The sequence below is a fragment of the Typopeltis vanoorti genome, chromosome 9 (assembly GCF_054136105.1).
Source record: "Typopeltis vanoorti isolate ZY-2024b chromosome 9, IOZ_Tvanoo_1.0, whole genome shotgun sequence".
Taxonomy (NCBI): domain Eukaryota; kingdom Metazoa; phylum Arthropoda; class Arachnida; order Uropygi; family Thelyphonidae; genus Typopeltis; species Typopeltis vanoorti.
In genome coordinates this window covers 112214425-112230817 of record NC_143557.1, presented here as the reverse complement: position 1 = coordinate 112230817, position 16393 = coordinate 112214425, and the positions used below count along the sequence as shown (strand labels likewise).

At 35.6% G+C, this 16393-nt stretch overlaps 1 protein-coding gene across 1 annotated transcript in view; it reads right to left on the bottom strand.

Moving 5' to 3' along the window:
* The window catches only part of LOC150103428 (serine/threonine-protein phosphatase 4 regulatory subunit 1-like), a 649146-nt gene that overhangs the window by 446321 nt on the left and 186432 nt on the right, over positions 1-16393 (bottom strand). The gene's annotated exons all lie outside the window — the stretch shown is intronic.

The following is a 16393-nucleotide window of genomic DNA, read 5'->3' as shown; positions in this document are numbered from 1 at the left end:
ATAAAATGTCAATTTTAAAGCTATTCCGTGATCACTTTTCATCATTTAAAGGAATTTTGCTTTGTAATAGACGAGAAACTAATTTACAATCCATGTAAATCCATGAGGCAATTGCAGATCCACCCGGAGCTGAAGGTAGGCATTTCAAATCTAACTGGGAGGGGGGGGGGAATTGGCCTTTCAAGCAGTTTTATTAAAAGAATATTATTATAGTTATTAATAAACTATGAAGGAGAGAGAAAAAACGCAATTCGAAAAGGGAGGGAATAAGATGGACATAGACGAGCAAATAAAAACTAAGCAGGAGAGGGGGGGAGGAGAAGGAAAACAAAAACAGCATAATCACAACAAACTGAAATAAATCCTTCCTTCCCCTTTTTACACAGATATTATAGGCAGATGATTATATATCTCTCAGCCAGCTTGAGGCCTTTCAGTTCTATTCAGCAATTCTCAAATACAATACCAAGAATTTACCGTGCGGCAACGTACGGTAAAATATGCGTAACTCTGGCAGAACAAGGCACCTGTTAACATGAAATAATCCATATACGTACTGTATGTCTAATGGATGTTATTATTTATTTCACAAGATAAAAGCTTCGAAAGCAAAATATGGCAAATCGTATGTCAAGTGTTTATTAAGTAGTGTATATCGATTAACTGAAACGATCTACAGACTTTGTATAATTCACTACGTCTCTCTTCCTTACATACATACTTACATACATATATATATACATACATACATACATATATATATACATACATACATACATATATATATACATACATATATACATACATACATACATATATACATACATACATACATACATACATACATATATATATATATATATATATATATACATACATATATACATACATACATACATACATACATACATATATATATACATACATACATACATATATATATACATACATATATACATACATACATACATATATACATACATATATATATATATATATATATATATATATATATATAGTATTATGGAGACGTAAGAGAATAGCTTCTCAGGTGACTATTTCGAAGGGAAAGTCAATCACAATGCATAAAAAAGTATGTTTGTTGTCCCATTTTTTTTATAGCCACAGTTTTCTCTTTCTCTCTCGTTCTCTTTCACACACACTTTGCAAGTTTTCTTAGGTGCGCCCATGCCGCGTACTCAAGTAAAGAGTTTTTTTGTTTATTTTTCTTCCCAATATTTCGCTTTTGGAGAGAGAGAAAGAGAGAACATGTCAGTTCCTTTTCCCCAGGTTTCCAGATACTTCGAATTGAAAAAAATAAATAAATAAAACTTTATCTGATTTAAAGAGTTAAACCTTATTCTGAGCTCATCCTAGTACATGCCAAATTGGAGAAACTTCCGCGAGTACCTTCTCAGACAATACAGCAAAAAAATTCGATGTGCTTCTAGTTATATTAAATTTTAAGGGATTCAGCAAACGCACTTGATTTCGGCCAGGGCCTTAAGCATACCAACGCTCAGAATTCACAAAGCATGCTTAATATTGATCTATCACATAAAATGATGAATGCACAAGTTCTTCTAATTCTTTATCTTCTTTACAGTATTGAGAAAGGATTCAAACCGGTTCCTCCGAAGTGTGTCACATTTCAATTATTTCCCACTATTAATGAGTAAATGCATTTCGAATAAACCTTGAGTTTTATTTGTAAATGCTCATATACAAATAAAATATGCAATAACGCAAGGAGAATTAGGTTATATCAACACTGGATGTCACTGAAATTCTCATTTCAGTCAGATCATTTGTGGTGTCAAATCCTGACAAAATAAAAACTACGTTTAGAGTGCGTAAGTCAAAATCGAGTTGAAGCTGAATAAGCACGCTATGACACCTTTTATTAGATTTTTTTACAAAAGCATCAACCACGCGACAGAGCTCTATGAATAATGTAAAGTGATCATGGACATTATGATAGTAATAGAAAAAACAAATGTAAATATCAACGATCGAAAAATTCAACTCGAAACTATTTCGAACTAAGTGAGAACGATTATAAGGCAAGGCAAATAAATATGGCTCAATCGATCCGATTAGTTCGACTTTGATTTCAAGTGATCTTCGATTCGCTTCCTTATTTATTATTCGTTCAGCTTACATCAGTGATAACAACGGCACATAACGAGCATATGAAAGAGAGAGAGAAGAATGATCTCTGTACACTGAGGGCAGAAATCCGTCCTCTCTACATTCAAGGATCTGCACGGATGAGAGAACCGGTATAACGCGACTGGTTATCGTGTATTGATAGAATGTCTATCTGTGATTGCAACAGAAACAAACAGGAAGCCACAAAACCAACCGCCTGCAGAAATCGTGAAGAAATTTATGCACATCTTCCATAAGCACAAAGAACAAACACTCCATGGATCAAAGTATTAGGACGTGAAACGGCGAGCGGCTTGATGCAGAGCAACAACCGTAAAGCGTATGCTCCTTTTGCCACGAAACAAAAGGTGGAAAAATAACGCAAGGCAGAAAATGCGGTTGGCAATTCGATAGTTGTGTGCACAAGCTACAGCTATTCGAGAGAAGTCGATATTGACCAGTCTAATCAGACCTGGGAATACCAGGACGTCGTCTCTATCCCTGCTGGAAATACCAGATCAATAGTTCCACCCAGAAAAATCTTTACGGGAAACTAGTGGAAATAGCCGGTCCAGTTCCCTAAGCACGCCTGCTTTGGGTTATCTCTGATCATCTATAATTACGCAATATGCCATTAGATTTATATTAAAATTGTCTAAATAAACTGTATTTTTCGGCAGTGAAATAACAACCTTTGAAATAATAAAAATATTACACACATAAACAATAAATAATATTTTACTTATTTTAATCCTAATAATGACATAATCGTCTTTAAGAATCAAATTCCTTACACCTAAATTTTATGGATTTTGTAAAGCTTATGAATGATGGATGGAGCGACAATATGGATTAGATTTGTATAGATTTAGATTAGATATGAACATTATGAATTAAAAACTATAGAATTCCTTATAAATACCTGAGAATAATAAAAGAAATTTATATAAAAGTAAAAGCTGTGATAACATAAGAATGATTTAGAGATAAGAACTGGTGTCTTGTAGGGTTTGTAATGGCTTGACCACTCTTTAACATATCCATCATTCGATCATGAAAAAGGGATACAGAAATAAGGAGAGAAATTAAATGAAGTTTACATCGCAGGTAGATCTGGACTGTGCAGATGATAACTGTAATATCATCAAAACAGGATGATATGTACTACACTTCCGATTTTGCTTATCTGTACACCCAAGCAAAATCGGAAGTGCAGTATAAGATAAGCTGAAAAAAGTTGGACCTAAAAAAGTGAATAACACAAAAGCTAAAATTGACCAACATACAGCAAAATAAGTTAAGAATTTTACATATCTGGGAGTTAATGTTAATAATGAACGTCGAACTGACAATAATATAACACAGATATTGGCAAAATTAATTACTGCTTTCAGAGGACTGAATAATATATGGAAATCGTGCAATTATTAATAAAAAAACAACCTAAAGATCTTCGAAGAACAATATGAAGACACTGTTATATGGATCCGACCCATGGAAAGTGCCAAAGCAAGAAGCCAAATCACAACGTATAACAAATGAAGAGTTATATAAACAGGAAAAGCATACATATGTTTTTCCTGTTTTATTGACTATATATATATATAGCCAACAAAATAAAATGTCATATATATGTAAGTGGATTGACCGTACTGAGAATGGTAGCTTTGACGTGAATTCCGGAAGGAAAAGAGGAATGGCAGAAAATAACTGAAAGATGGCTGAATGGGAGAAGTCGAGAGAAGGAAGAATTAGTTGCAAGAGAACAATGGTAATGGAGGAAATGGATCTCAATCTCGTGTGCGATACAGCATGAAGGGAATAAGTACGCAGTCCTTCATTATCAGGTAGGCTCACTACATTTAATACACGCATAGTTATTCGACTGGTGTGCGTGAAAACCATTCAAAATGCTCAACCACAGTCATTTATATTTAGTGCGTCCCCCATCCTATAAACGCATAAGTTCAGGGTACGGTCCAACTTCGCGACTGAAATATCAACAAGGGAGGGGGGGGGGGGGAATTTTCATAATAGCTTAACAGAAGGCCGGTGAACGCGAACGGGCGGGCGAGAAAGAGAGCTAGAAAACAATACATAATTCAATGTCGAACTCATACATGCATTTTTTGCCAAAAAATAACGAAATCCGTTATCCTAAGAATGTCATCTGTTCAGATGACATTCTTAGGATAATGGATATTAAAACAGTCTAATTCTCAGGTATACATGCAAGAAAACTGTACCGCCTCCCCCCCCCCACGAAAAGGGAGGATGAGATAAATGAAAACAGTTTAATAGTTGACTGTCCCATATGTCTAAACCCATTTAAAAGAAAAATATGAAGGTTAATATGGTCGAAAAAGGCTATAAAATGTATTTTTAAAGCTCCCAATAACCCAAATAAAGGTATGCACGATAAAATCTAACGAATACACAAGCACCACATTATTTTTTTGTAATACTTGAAACATATTACTCTATGCATTTCGAGTATTTCTACTTTCACTGTGATGTTTCAAACGAGCATCACACTGATGTTTGTTTCAAACGAATGTGATTTTGGAGTGCGTGGCTATCAATTGAACTGACCTTTTTTCGAAGGGCAGTAAAAATCTAGTCTACAAATGAACCCGCTCTTGAAATGGCTATTAAGTAGTATCCTATTCTTTGTTGTTGTTTTTTTTTAATATTATACATTAAAATAAGCAGAATATTTGTCTTCAATAGGATAATATACTTTTCAAGTACTGCATAATGAAATACCTCATAAATCATGGAAAATGTCGTGGTATCGACATTTTCCATGATTAAAAACAAGTATTGTGGGCCAACCTTTAACTGTGAGTGAAAATTATCCTTGCAACTAAAATAATTATTTGCCTAATTAAGTTTAAGCTTTTTTTTTTGTTTTGCCTTCAAAATAAAATATATATATATATAACAGAAGATGAAAGTGATAAAGAAATGAGTAAGGGTTCACTGATTAATCTTGCTTTGTTCATAATGGCTCCGCTCGTCAACCAACAAGGCTGGAAAGGTGTGCGTGTGTTCAAATCCTATTGTGACATGGTTCGTGAATGTCTTTAGGTGATAATATAAATCTCATTGCCCAGTGTAAGAACACCACCCTGCTTGCTGGTAGCCTGAAGCAGCTAAAAGTTGCTTGATATCTGGAGCACGATTTTCAGCATTTAAAATTTACGTTTGATTAGGGGATTCTTGTTAAACGCAATGCAGCATGGGTCCTTATTCCTAGTCAATACCAATATACAAACGCTTTCTCAGTTACTGTCGCAATTCTGAAAAAACACTCGTTTCATTTTTTAATCTCAAATGATATAAAATTAAGCACAAAAATCTATCTCAAGTTATTAGTTCTGAACACATCTTGGAACCTTTATTGGTAGTGAATTAATGTTGAGATCACAGCATTAGAAAATTGAGTGGCACGAATATCTAGGAATTAAGATATACGTATGTTAACGGGAAAGGGGGCTTTTGGAATTTGTCTTTACATCATATCTGCATTTTTAATGTCGTGATAAATATATGTTCTGTACGCCAAATTAATTCGCTCTTCTTGTGAACGAAATGCTACATGAACTTTACATGCCTACTTTATTATTTTTTTTAACATTCAGAATTCAAAACTTTCACTTAAAGTTTGGATTGAGGCATATCACGCAGTCCGAAACATCTACAAAACACTCCAGTCTGAAGAACCTGCCATTTGATTAGTTACAAAAGTTCAAGGCCGACAACATCACGCCTGAAGAATCACCCTCGTTCCGGACGACCACGTGGTCACCAACCGATTAAGCCTTCAAAGGCAGCTGATCAGAAGCACTCGCAGACTGTCGACCAAATTCGGTAATCCACAGCAAAATGATGTCGCACAATTTCTTAACTTGGAAAAAGAAGCTGAAATATTCTGTCCGAACGGACATTGGAACAAGCTCAACATCACGATGATGAGTTTGTTCTGGTGTCATTTTGGGAGCTAAGAACATTAACTAAAGCTATGAGGCCAGTGATATTCTGTAAATTTATATTTGCTCTTCTAGCCAGTTCTATTTTGTGGGATAAAAATTCCGAATTGCCGGGAGGAGAAACGCTACGCATATGAGACCGACTTAACAAACCTTCAGTTGAAAAAGTCCTTGGAACGGATCTTCGCTTCCTACAAGAAATCCAAATCCTGGTCTTTCCTGGATTCAAATCTTGTCGATACAGGATTTGAACTTAGGATGTCTGGTTGGAAGGAATGTTTTTTCAATAAATCCAAAAACAACAATGATTTAAGTGAGGAAGTATTTTCAGTACTAATATGCCTTTCGTGGAAAATGAGGACTAGATTCAGCTAATCACAGAAAAGTGTCAATGCTGAACGGGCTTTTACACCTGAAGCAACTGCAAATAATAGTTTGTATGCTGGGGAGAGAGAGAGAGAGACTTGAAACTTCTCTCTTACCCAGAACAGAGTCCAGAACTAGCGTCATCTGATTATCTGTCGTTCCTATTAATGGCTCCCTTCCTGTGTGTACGGCGACTCACCAATGCAGTAGCTGAATGTCGAGGGCTTTCACCTCCAAAGACTGTGTCTGGTGGAGTGGAGGAATCGAACTATTCGAAGAGAGGTAAATCAAACAACTCAATTTCTTGTGTCGTCCTTTATATGAATATAAAGCAATTAGTCAAGGAACAACCAATGGTTCTCGTAAAACCACTGACTTGAGAAACATTTCTTGTAGCCAAAGACACATCATGAGAGGAACTAAGAGAAATAAACATACACAGTATGTAACACCCTGTCTTAAACCTAATTCAGCATCTGCTCATTCGCCAACATTTAACCATCATCACACTTTCTCCACTACTTCTCATCAAAAAAAAAAAAAAAAGACTCGCTTTCTTATTCACCATACATGCAATTTCAAGAGTTGCACCTTTATCAATTCCTCCCTAAACAATACCAAGGTATCTAATAAGCTCTCTCAACAATTTATATATATCTTAATATCTCTCCTCCTATTTCCCAAGCTCTGCGAATTACATTCCATCAACATATCGAGACTCGTACAGCCTGTTACTCGCTTATAAACCCCTTCCATAGCTAATATCGAAATGCAGTACCCAAATATGTTTGTAGCAGTCTAGATGTGATATAATGGTATAATATCTAATCTAATCTTATATAGTATAAAAACCACTACTTTCGTAATATTACTTGTCATGTTCTTCTCAATATAACAGTTCTTCTTTGTTGTGTTTTCACCAGTTTGCAATATGCTCTTGAACTTCAACTTCCAATCTATTATTCTCCTAAGATTTTGTCCCTCTTAGTCTACATCCTGCAGGACAGTAGCACCAATGTGTTATAAGCATTATCTTCCAGTTTCAGAGTGTAAAATCTTAAAAATCTTAGTAATAAACGTAACATATATTACACTGAACCAACATCCTCACTCTTCTCACTTATATATAAGCAGGCGAATCAAATTCTGAAGAGCTACGTCAGAAGTCTACTTTACAGTTCCAACTTTGCGTCATCAGTAAAAATTTGAATATCTCACTGCAAAACCATTCGGATATCAAATATCATTAAAATACAGGTTAAAAAGTAACCTTTTGAGGACAAAGATCCATGAGATTCCGTTAAGTTTCTTCTCCTGAGATACAGCTGCTTCACCCAAAACCGTTTGATATCTATCAAAACCAGTCTCCTATATAATCAACTAACCGACCATCCACACCTCATGATGCGTTGCGTGTGACTGACCCCACACAACACAACAGCCAGATTATCAATGATAAGTGTATTTTTCATTCATTTTGATGGCTCCGCTTCAGATTTTCCTTCAGGCTGTAGTTCTGTAACATGAACATTTCGGGAATAATGAGCAGTCCAATAAAAGTTACATGCATTAAGGTAAAGAAGATTTATAAAAAAAAAAAAAAGTTCATGGGCGGTACCTGGAGCTATAAGGGGTAGATAAAGAAACCATTTGTCTAGTCTCATTAGAAATTTCTGTTGAATCACTAGCAACCTTCCCTCATGGTAGTTTTGGCTGCTTTGCATTCTGAGGACCTTTGATTGTCAATGTCACCACACCAATCATTTAATGAACGTTTTTCTAATCCACCACACGCTGACTCATCCGCATTATATAAAATCTGCAATCGTTTTTAAATCTGGATATTGCGCACATCATAATTACAATAAGATAACTACACGGAATTAAAAACGAACTCGTGAAAAAAAAGTTGCATAGAGATAGCATCATTTTATGAGCTTTGAAACTTTCGCAGGACAAAGTAACATCAAACAAGAGCTTCGCTACATAGAGGTAAACGATAATCTGACCGACTTTCTTTTAAAAGAAAATATAGTACATTAGTATATCCTGTTTCTTTTGGCTAAATATGACAAGACAAAACAGAAGTAATGGTAATGTTGTATCAAGCAATGCAAATTTGGCGTATGAGTATCATAAGATTAATTCTTTCTTATCGAAAGGACGATGAGACATTAGTTCAATTCTCAGACCCCATAACTTTTCAACACATACTTGTTTTTTTAAAAAAAGCACACAGGCAGGAGAGCACATCATACATGCAGACATACACACTGACGGACAGTGTGTGTTCTCCATTTAATGGATGGAAGTAATTATGTGACGTAGTATCCTCTTGCAATGAGTTCTGGGACTCCACAAGTCCTATGTGATAACGATTATAATAATCATAATATCAAACTACATACCAAGCTGCTATGTATAATAGCATAATATTATACTGTACATATATATTCCATGTTTTGTCTCTAGGACAGGGTTTCCGGTTTATCTAACCTTTAGGCTCATCCAAGGTACTAATAGAAATAGGACTAATCTTTCGTGGGTGTATTCACATCAAAAAAAAGAAAGAAAAATTATGAGCATCAATTAGCTAATGAAGAAACGAATAACTACCGATATGCTACAAATAGAAAACTCAGGAAATGTCAAAATAGGAACCAAAGCTGTTATCCGCGATAAAATCTACACATTTCTTTAAAAATAGAATTATTACACTGAGATTACGCCACTAAAGACCAATTTAAACTAGAAACATACTAAAAATTCATATGTATGGCACTAAAGCGCTGCCTCATATTCTAAATATGGCGGTATATATGCATCCCCTCTTGCAGATCCACTTGTATTGATATCATCCGATTCAGAATAATGTCAATACATGCGATGAAAGCGACCTGCTTCACATCAGTTTCACTTTTGTAAGCAGCCTGAAACTGATAGTCAACAACAGTTCGCACAAAGCAAATTAGGGCCTCTGGTTATTTTTGATGATGCGACGTGGCTGGAAAGACATCAGTTTGAATCTCATCTAGTATGCGAAGAACCTTTATAACGGCTTTTCAGCTGAAAGGTTAGTCGATATCTCATAAAAAAAGTGAAAGAATCATTGCCTCTCGGAAACTCGGTATTTCATTCACAAAACAGGCAAACTGGCCAGATCGCGTTGGTTTAAATGTCCTTTTCTCTTTCTTTTGAATGAAAAACTGAATTAGCATTCAGTGCCAAGCGTAGAGAAAAAAACACCATTGCAAACTATCCTCCGTAAAAGTATAGCTATTAACACCATGTAAAACCATGTCTAATGAAGCAATCTGTTCAGACATTAGACGAAAATCTTTATTCGTATGTATATTTTGCTACAAAATTTCTCTGTTATTCAAATACCAACCTCAATATTTTTGTGGGATCAGTAATATAAGAAAACGTAATCACAGAAGAATAGTTTTGAAGGATAGTTATGCAAAACAGACAAGACAAAAAGTATCGCCCCAAAACCCTCCCCCACCATCAATTTTGTCCCAGTAAGTCAATAAGTTCCTCTGCTAATTGGAGGCCTGAAGTGGCTGGAAAAAGTTCCATGTTTCGTCTCCAGAGCAGGGTTTCCGGACTATGTAAAAAAAAATACCAAAAATGTATAAAATCAAGAAAAATGGGGGGGGGCCCTTAGCCAGCCTACAGTACGAATGTACAATAGGTCTACGTATAAACCTTTCGTGGGTGGGAGCCACATAAAAAAATAAAGTGATTACTGGTGATGAATCTGTATCAAGTAAAAAGATATTGTTTTAGTTATTTTATTAAAGAAAAAAAAAAAAAAAATATATATATATATATATATATATATATATATATATATATATATATATATATATATTATCCAGTCTGCAGTTACGCGCTTATTAGCTAATTAGCTGGGAAAATGGGTAGATTTCTGTCGTGGTAATGAACGAGATCGAAAAAAAAGGAGCAGGAAGTGGCTCCAAAATGTAATAGCAAAATTTCTTGAGGACAAGAAAGATTCTAGTTTCCTAAGCCTAGCTGATAACATGCTCAAGAAATCTGAAAAAGTAGGTTGTAATAATGAGCTTGAAACTCATTTCTTGCACTTTCACCGAGTATTTTCCTCAGAATGTTAGTGCAGTGAGCGGAGAGCAGGGGTGAAAGGAATATCAGAAGCTGCTCCTGGTACTCCTTTCCCCATCAGCATGAAGGCAGATAAGTATTTAAAAATGGAAATACTAGTGCACATAAGAAAAAGACCACAAAAAAAAAAGATCATTTCAAAAGCAAAAGAAAAAAATTTCTTAAAAAAAAATATTCGAATTCCAAATAGCATTTACTTTTATACAAATATTCTTACATTTTCTCCTGATTTCGATTTGCTTCTTTCATTAACTGAAGCTTACTTGGTCATTCGGTTAAAATATATGACGTTGAGGAAAAAAAAATCCGGTTTGCGAAAAATACTTATGAATTTCTGTCCCTCTAACACAAAAATTAAATCGGTATACCAAACTGACATAGTAAGGCTATTTGAGTTTTAAAAAAAATTAGACGAGTTTTGAAAAACTTGACTCGCCAACGACTGGAAAAGTCCCTACAAAGATGCCGGTCAGTCATTGCGCGAATCGAACTGAGCTCTTTTTCAATCGAAGGACGCATGTCGCTTTCTTCGAACTGCGCTACAACTTCCATATTTACAACGAATTATTCTTAAAAATTTTAACATCGACACAACTGAGACGTAATCTTTTATTATTGCAGTAATTACCTGTTTATTTTATGAAATGTTCGCTATAAATTCATTTCGAAAAATTGTTCAAAAATCGTTGCAGTTTTCAAATATTAAAAAAAAAACGTACCAAATCCTTGTATCATAAAATACCCCCCATCTTTTTTTTTTTTTTTATCGCTGTCTTCTGCTGTATGCCCTCTCTACGGTACTGCATCGATTTTCTTGATAAATAAAATTTGTTTGGTGCATTCCTCACACTAACCCCCGCCCCGGAGGTGCTGGACTACGATATGCCAACTACTTCTCGATACAGATTTTACCATATGCATCTTATAAATATACTATAGATAACGGCGTTAACAGAAGTCTCTCAGGCTTCCAGTGAATCAACACACATTGCACCCATGCACAATCGAAGAAGCTTGATTTTATTAGGATTGATTTTTAACTCTCCTAGACCTAGATGATAATCTAAGTACAGAAGACACGGCGAGTCGTCTTCGTCGCAATGTCGGATACCACCAGTGAAATACGAAATAAGGATATAAACTTTATCGGGCTCGCACAGTTTTCGTAAATAGAAAGGACACTAACAAGACAACCATAAAAGAAGACAATAACGTGTTTGTACATACATCTACCTCTGACTTATTACTATTAGCGCAAAGTTCAGTTGCAGATGTCACTCGACTTAATGTCTTAAAAGAATTATTAAAATTCACTCGGAAGAAAGATTTGGAAAGCATTTTAAAGAGGTCTGACACTTCCCAAAACTACTGCATTTTATTAATTAAAATGAGCGTTTTTTAACAGGTTATTTACCATCCCATAATGTGAACATAAGTCATTAAAATTTCCACACGGAATCAGTAGTAATTATTTTATAAATTAGAATTATTTTACTAGAATTTTATTTGTTCTACTAAACCTTGACCATAACGATGGTTTTGTAATCTTAAAATTAATTTGACGTACAAAATAATAAACACACAAAGTTCTCCTTCATCCGTAGTAATAGAAAGTGACTGAGATAATAGGATTTATATAAAAATAAGACATGATAAATTTTCGCCCTTCTGATTTTGTTGGGGGGGGGGGGGGGGAAAGCCGTAAATTTTTGGAAACTATATGGATGATATGAAGGAATATCACGTGAATAAGAGTGAGAAGAACTATGAAATATATAAAGCGCAGCCCAGAAAAGTTACGAGCATTATATGGAAAGCTAAATTAAGAAAAGAAATTGACTGCGCAGGCTTAAAGTAATCCAAAATAATTTTATCTCTTTATGTTGCAAGTTAAAGAAATAATGTGGAAGAATAACTTTACTGAATGAAGATGGTATTCTTGTCATAAATAGATAAGATTGTTCAAATAACAAGTACTCACTTCGATAAGATTTATCAACCCAGTGTATGTAACATGGCGCTCAGTGCTTCTACTACATTGGATAAAGAGAAAGAAATGCATAAGAATGAGGTTCAAGAGCTGTTGCTAACCAGAATATCAATTCTGCAATAGAATCAGATGGGATATCAGCAATATGCTAAAAGAAAAGTTCAACCGAAATGGCCTCATCTCTGACATGTATATTACTTGAGTCTCAGCTCAGGAAGATCCCACAGGAATGGAAAGAATGTATGACAGTTGTAGAAGGGTGGTGCAAAAATCGATGTGTCTAACTACCAACCTATCAGTTTCCCTGGAGTAGTAGTAAAGATTTTAGAGATGAAGTTGGTAAGAATTCTTATACACACGAGTTGACCGACAAACTATATTTTGCAAGGAACAGCATTGATTTACTAAAGGGAAGTCATACAATTTGTTCATATTTTATAATAATGTTACGGTTGTGTTGGATAAAGGAATGGATACACTATGATACCGTTGGACTACAAGGCATTTGACAGAATACCACACGAAAGGCTGTTGCATAAACTGGAGAATGCAGGATTAGAATATAAACTCTTGACTTGGATTAGTGGATGGTTTGCAGACGGGTATCAGAAGTGGTATATGGGAGATGTCACTCTGCCAGATTTTAGGTGATTAGTGGTGTATCCCAGGGATCAGTCCTCGAACCATTATTGTTTAATCTATATGTTAAAGATATTGGAAAGGACCTAACAGGAGATGTTCAACTGTTTGCTGACGATGCAAAGATAGGCAACCATTGGTGTTACTGATATATACAGCACTTACAGAATGAGTTGAATAGGCTGAACGTGTGGGCAAATGATAATGACTATCCATTCGATGTTAGTGAGTATATTTATTCAATATTATAAGTGTAAAGCAATGCACTTTGGTGTGATGAAATTTCTAACTGCATTTAACTGGTGGGGCTATGCTACATTTGGTTCTTTACAAGGCCTACATATGACCGCAGCTGGACTACTGTGCGTTGATCTGTTCTCCTGAGTTCGGAGAGGGATTGGAAAAAAAAGCTATGGAAAGAGTGCGAAGAAGATTAACAAAAATTATATCGGAGTTAATGAATGCAGATTATGAGGACAGATTGAGAGTATGTGGACTACATAGTCTAGTTAACGGAGAAAGAAGGTCGATATGATCTATAAACTTCTGAATGGGTGTTAAAAGATATCGTCCGATGAAATTAGTGGAAGGCAGAGAGAGAGAACATGGACAACCATGTAAATTAAGTTTCAGCGTGGTTAAGAAATGGGTAAGAGCTAGATTTTTCTCTCACAGTGCAGTGAGTGGAACAGTTTGCTTGTTGAGGTGGTGAGTGCATCTAATGTGAGTGATGTATGGCTTCCATCGATGAGTGACTTCCTGGAGTCCCATATAATATATATGTGTGTGTGTGTGTGTGTGCAATAGAGCACTTGGAGAAGTTGTAAAACAGGACATTTCCAAGACATTTCATAGGGTAAGGCATAAGGATTGCTCAGTAAATCGCCGCCTTAGGGTCTGGCCTGCACTCCTTATAAATGAACTGCCTGGTTTTTTTTTTTTTTTTTTTTTTTTTCCCTCCTCCTCTTTGGGTCGTTTGCTGTCTGTAATGTTGGACGATGCTGTTCTCTCTTCAGATTTCTCTACAAATGCAGGCATTCTCCAGAGATCTGTTATATTATCCACTCTCTTCCTCATATACAAAGACCTTTTTTCTAAGTGACCTCAAACAACTCCCCAGAGATTTACGATGACCCATTCTGTTACTCTTATATTACACACTTGCAATGCTCAGCAATTCCGAGTTTCAAGATCTTCTCCAACTAGTGACGTAAACACCGATCTTCCTATCCTGCCCTTTAATCGGGTACTGACAATTTAGTCACTTCAATGTTTCTAAACACACGTCCCCCCCTTCCCTCCCTCCCACAAAGACTGTTCTTCCATGTCCATAGATAACACTCTGCACGGCAATCAAGACCAAATTCCTTTTTTGGAGTGATACTTACCTACTTTCCCTGGAACAAGCGCGCGCGCACACACACACGCACACTTTACGATTTTCTTCGGTTTGTACGTGACATCTTGTACTTTATTAAAAGTCGTACTATGAAAAATCATACTGTCCACTTAATTTCTGCATAATCGCATCGTAAGGGTGGGATTTCTTGTAGAATACTGAAATGAGTTTAACAGTATTGATGAAAATTGTCAATTAACATACCTGTTTCTTGGCTTCTGAATTTATTGAGCAGAATTATAGTCTTTCCGCGTATACAATGTGCTGCATACGCAGAAGGAGAGTGAGTGGGGCAATGATGTATGGAGAACTTACCTTCACAACTTCTGGAAGTAAATATTACGAGATTTATGAGCAAAAAAAAAAAAAAGGGGGTACTCAGGGGTAGACTAGCATTATGCGTTATAACTTTTAGCACTCAAAACGTTTCTGCTCAAGTATCACCGTCAGTCGATAGAGCTTTCTGAATAAGAATTTGTTTAATATATACACATTGATGATATAGTTCAAGGTGAAATAAGAGATATTCAATTGTTTGCAGTATATGCTAAATTGATGGATGTAATGGCACTGAGCTCTAATTTGTTTTAGAAGTAAAGATTGGTGCAGGAAGAAGTTAGTTCAATGTTGCCAGATGTAAATGCCATGGCCATAAGAAATGCGATGAATTGCTTCAGAAGATGGATCTGGAAGTTTTGGTAGACAACAAGTTCACGGGACTCAATGCAAAAGTTCTAATAGGTTATTAAAAAAACTGCTGGAAAAGACACCAAGAAACAGAGATAAGAAAAGGCAAAGGAAAATATTTTCAACTTCAAAAACAGAGCATATATTTTTAGATTAATATAAGATAGTAAAACGAATTTCATCGCTCGGTATGAAAATGTTTGAAACTTTGATAATAAATAACAAATCAATTATTTATGCAAGTCCCACACAAGATAGGCTTACAAGCTTTCTTTAGTGGGACTTTCATATACATTAAAAAAAAAGATACCGTATTACAATTATATTATGTCATTGCGTTCTTAGAAGAGCCTGAACAATTAGCACGGCATGCACGCAGAAAAGTTGTGTGTGTGTTGGGCGGAAGGAGGATTCAACACACTAAGTATAACAGAAACTACCGCACTGCTGGAGTATTCAGATACGACTGCGTTACACTCTTGTAACGACTATAGTCAACAGCACTGCTGTTGACTGAAACAGTTTGCTGATGGGAGAGAACGACGGAGGTTATAAGGGAAAATATAGCGTCGCCCGGTGAACTAACCTCCAGATGTTTCACACCATCGACACGACCAGGGTTGTGGTAATATCAACCTGAATCAATTGATCCATCCTGCCATGTAGAAGCAATGCAGATTATTGCTACTTCTGGAATAATAACATCTGAATGCTAGTCTACCTGAATACAGCCCTCGATTAATGAGCTCTTTAAAAAAGGCGCATTAATCGAATAAAATAACCTATGGGAAAATTAATATTTTTATAAAAGAATTAGGGTATATCTCAGGGTCTAGTTAAAGGAAAACCGTGAAGCTGAAAGACAATAAAACATATTCAGGATATAAATTTATTATTCTACTTCTTAACAAAGAATTGAGTTAACGTAGTTTGGCGGGCATTCTATTTCTTTTTTTCATACAACTGACGATATCGCCCTATTGCCTCTTCTACTATTCTGCAAATTTTACTGCTTCCCTCTTC